The sequence below is a fragment of the Cibotium barometz genome, chromosome 12 (assembly GCF_041138505.1).
Source record: "Cibotium barometz isolate CiBa-2024 chromosome 12, ASM4113850v1, whole genome shotgun sequence".
In the NCBI taxonomy this organism is placed as follows: Eukaryota; Viridiplantae; Streptophyta; class Polypodiopsida; order Cyatheales; family Cibotiaceae; genus Cibotium; species Cibotium barometz.
This window is the reverse complement of record NC_141057.1, coordinates 39218582-39223791: the sequence shown is the minus strand read 5'-3', so window position 1 is coordinate 39223791 and position 5210 is coordinate 39218582.

The following is a 5210-nucleotide window of genomic DNA, read 5'->3' as shown; positions in this document are numbered from 1 at the left end:
GAAGGCTTCTATTTATAGGGAAAAGTGAGCCTCTAACCAAGCAAACTGATTCTAGAATTTTCCAGATCAGTTTGGTCAATTTTTGACCATTTTTAGGTCAGTTTAGCTCACTTTTTGGATCTAGTTGAAACAGGAGAGAGGAGAGATAAAAATATCTCATTATTTGGGAGTTTAAAACTCTCCCACACATGTGAAATAGGCACCTCCTTCATGAGGGAAATTCCCCCATACTGAGGTGTCAAAAATATATCATTTCATCTAAATATCTCTCTTTTTTAACTATTAACCTTGTCCTTCGTCAACTCTTCATCTTATGTGAGTATTTACTCATTTTTGGGAGATTTTCCTTTTATTCTTATATTTATCTCCTCCCTACATTTGGATGTTGAAATAGGAGAGAGGAGAGATAAAAATATCTCATTATTTGGGAGTTTAAAACTCTCCCACACATGTGAAATAGGCACCTCCTTCATGAGGGGAATTCCCCCATACTGAGGTGTCAAAAATACATCATTTCATCTAAATATCTCTCTTTTTTAACTATTCACCTTGTCCTTAGTCAACTCTTCATCTTATGTGAGTATTTACTCATTTTTGGGGGATTTTCCTTTTATTCTTATATTTATCTCCTCCCTACATTTGGATGAATCTTATTGGTCCATAGGAACCTTAATTTAAAATTTCAAAAAAATCTTGACCCTCAGGATAAGGCCTCTTAAACAGATTATACTTGATTTCTAATGCATCTTCTGAAAATCTTTTTGAACTTCTGTTTTGGGGGACCTTATTTTAATAAGAAGAGATATTTTTCCATCCAAAAATATTTAAAAACTGAATTACCATTCTCTAGAAGATTTTCTCTCTCTAGGCGAAAACTGGTAGAAACAAGATCTTTTATATTTCTGAAGAGGGATTTGACTACAGGGGAAGATACTGGATATCTTGAGAGGCTGGGGAGGAATCGTACAACTACTTGGCATGATTTCAAGCTTAAAATGAGGAGAACCTTTGTTTCAACCCTCAATAGATCAAGGATGATGGAGAAATGGGATGATCTCACTCAAACAGGCAATGTCAAGGACTATGTACACAAGTTTATAAAGTTTTCACTTCATGTGGAAGGTTTGAGTGAGGAGTACAAATTGAGGAAGTTTATCAAAGGGCTGCAAAATAACATCAAGGTTAATGTGGATACTCAAAGGCCCGACACCATCAAGGAAGCCATGTTTCTTGCAGAGATCTATGAGGTAAAATATACACATGTTAGTGGATCAAGACATGGATTTAGGACTGATATATTGGCACTTCAACTTTTGGCAAATCTTCAAGTGGAGTTGCTTTTCACACGGGAGTTAGGGCTCATATTGGCACTTCAACTTTGGGCAAATCTTCAAGCGGATTTGTTCATCACACGGGTCCTCCTAGATTTTCAATCGTCTATGGAAGTGGTGGAAGAGGAAATTTCAAATTTGGTAACACTCTTCCTCGACCTCCACATGGTGATGGGAAGCAAGTTGATACAAAGACATCTAACAAGAGAGCAAGGTTTTGGGGGAGAAGATCATATTAATGATCTTTATGAAAAGGGTTTATGCTACAAATGTGGTGACAAGTGGAACAAGGATCATTGGAAGGTTTGTAAGGCCAAGAAGATGGCCCTAAGCATGGTCTCACTGAACCTTGCCCATGAGGACCTTAAGGAGGATGTGGATGAGTATGAGGAGTACTATGAAGATGCCACAATGAAGTTGAGGATGTAGAGAAGAATGGTGAATTTCCCTTTGATCCATTAAAGAAGAGAAATGTTGACTATGATGATGGGTTACCAATGCCTATGTGTACGTATCATGACAAAGACAATGAAGTTGAGGATGTAGAGAAGGATGGTGAATTTCCCTTTGATCCATTAAAGAAGAGAAATATTGACTATGATGATGGGTTACCAATGCCTATGTGTATGTATCATGACAAAGACAATATGGCTACTCTATGCAATATCTTAAGTGATGCCTATGCTAAGGAGCCAATACATTAAGGTTGAAGGCATGCATTAATGGAAGGGTAGCACATGTTTTGATTGATAGTGGAAGTACACATAGTTTTATCAACAAATCCTTGTGCAGTCTCAAATTACAACTCGTAGCTTTATCTTTGTGGCATGAGGTTCAAGTGGCTAATGGGGCAAAGATGGATTGCACAATGGTATGCAAGAATGGGAGGTTGATTCTCACCAATAATTATACTTGTAAGGCTGATTTACTTGTATTAAATATGGGTCCCATTGACATTGTTTTGGGATGTGATTGGTTTTTGGCAACTCGGGTTGTTTCAAATGAACTTACAGCAAGGGTATATGAGTTTAATGCATGCAAACCATGAGGTTACATTGACCGGGACTCATGTGCCTAGTATCGAGATGATCAATGCCACATAACTCAAGAGGAAGCTAAAGAAGATGGGATGCATATATGTTTTATAGCTTTGCAAAGGGGAAGGAAATGAACAAAAAGGTGAAGTTATGCATAAAGGTATGAAGGAATTGTTGAAGGAGTATGAGGATTTGTTCCAAATGCCAAAATGTTTGCCATCAAAAGGGAGGTGGATCATGGGATAGAGCTTGAACCGCATCCCAAACCTGTCAAGGGATCATGGGATAGAGCTTGAACCGCGTCCCAAACCTGTCAACAAGCCACCTTATAGATTGTCAAAATTGGAGAAGGATGAAGTGGCAAAGCAAGTGCAAGAGCTTATGGATATAGGATGGGTTACTCCTAGCCAATCACTTTTTACATCACCTATACTTTTGGTCAAGAAGAAGGATGGCACTTTTCGCATGTGCGTGGATTATAGGGATTTGAACAAATCTACAATCAAGAATAGATTTCCCATTCCACGAATTGATGACTTGCTTGATGAGTTCAAAGGTGCATGTTTCTTCTCCAAGATTGATTTGAGATCGGGCTATCACCAATTGAGAATCAAGGAAGGTGATGAGTTCAAAGGTGCATGTTTCTTCTCCAAGATTGATTTGAGATCGGGCTATCACCAATTGAGAATCAAGGAAGGTGATGAGTACAAAACGGCATTTCGGACCGAGAGGGGTCTCTACCATTATTTCAGACCGAGAGGGGTCTCTACCATTATTTGGTTATGCCGTTTGGGTTGTGCAATGCACCAACAATATTTCAAGCTCTAATGAACAAGGTGCTTGGACCTTTCCTCTGCAAATGGGTACTTGTATTATTTGATGATATTTTGATATATAGTAAAGGGGAAAAGGAGCACTTAATGCATGTTAAGGGCTATTTTTTGGATGCTTTAAGAGCTAACAATTTATATGCAAAGGAGAGTAAATGTACATTTATGGCATAAAGGTTTGAGTATCTTGGTCACATAGTGAGCAAGAAAGAAGGCATTATGGTGGGCCCTAAGAAGGTTGAGTGTGTTAAGAATTGGCCCACACCAACAAATACCACTTAGTTAAGGGGATTCTCGGGCTTGTCATCATTCTATAGGAGGTTCATTAAGAGGTATGCTCATATTTCCGCACCTCTCACCGACAAGCTTAAGAAAGAGGCTTTCTTTTGGGATGCTATAGCCGATAAGAGCTTTCAAGAGCTCAAGGAGATGATCACATTAGCCCCTATACTTGTATGTCTGGACTTCTCGAAGTTATTTGTGGTTCAAGCTGATGTATGTGGAAGAGGCATTGGGGCTATTTTGTTCCAAGAACATGGAGTGATTGCTTTTGAGAGTCGAAAGCTTGATGAGAAGGAAATGGTTATGCATGTCTATGATCAAGAGATGCTGGCAATACTTCATGCAATAAAGAAGTGGCATCATTACTTGTATGGGAGTCATCTCATTTTAAAGAGTGATCATAGAGTGCGTCAATACTTTTTGTCTCAACCTACACTCTCTCCCAAGCAAAGAATGTGGGTGGCTACATTGCAAATTATGACTTTGAGATCTTTTACATGAAGGGAAAAGAGAATGTTGTGGCGGATGCATTGTCACGCATATGGGCATGTAGATGTATGGCAATTTCAGAGGTACATAAAGATTGGATTTTGGGTATCCAAGATGAGTACCTATTGGATGAGGAAGTGGCACCATTGTGGCAGAAATTACAACAAGGATCCCATGATAATTTGCTACATTTTGAACTTCGTAATGGACCCATCTACTACAAAGGCAAAGTCCACCTTGTGCCGACTTCAAGCTACAAGAAGAGGGTGTTAGAAGAAATGGATTCTTCTCCATTGTCGTGGCACATGGGGTTGTTTAAGACCTTTGAAAAGGTGTGGAAGAGTTTTTATTGGAAGGGAATGTGGAAAGATGTGTATACTTTTGTGACAAGTTGCTTGCCTTGTTAACAAAACAAAGATCCCACACATAAGCCCGGAGGTTTGCTTCAACCTTTGCCTATTCCCGATGGCAAATGGACACACATTTCCATGGATTTCATCACGAGGCGTCCTCATACAAGGAGGGGATGGGATAGCATATGTGTGGTGGTAGACTGCTTGACAAAAGTGGCGTATCTTATTCCTTGTGGTAGACTGCTTGACAAAAGTGGCGTATCTTATTCCTTGTGGTAGACCGCTTGACAAAAATGGCGCATTTTATTCCTTCCAAGGTCAAATTTTCAGCATCTATGGTTGCAAAATAGTTTGTGGATCATGTGTTTAAGTTGTATGGAGTGCTACAACAAATTGTTAGTGATCGAGATGTGAAGTTTATGAGTTCATTTTGGAAGACATTGTTTGAGATCATGGGGACTGTTTTGACACCTAGCACCGCCTATCATCCCGAAACCGACGGGAAATTGAGAGGGTGAACAAGTGGGTGGAAACATACTTAAGGCACTATTGTCATGATACACAAGGTGTTTCGGATGAGTGGTTGTCGCTTGCCGAGTTTGCTCATAATAGCACGCATCATGAGAGCATTGGCATGTCACCTTTTGAGGCAATTTATGGGTACAAAGTGAATATGCCAATGATGATTCAAAAGCAAGAAGGGGTGAATCCTAATGCAAAAGAAGAGATGGAAAAGTTGGATGCACTCTTGCAATAGTGCAAAGCTAATATGAAGCAAGCTCAAGAAAGGATGAGGCATTATGCTAATGCTCATCGGAGGCCATTGGAATTCATGGAGGGTGATTGGGTATTCTTAAGGATTCCCAAGATAAGATATGGTTCTCTAAA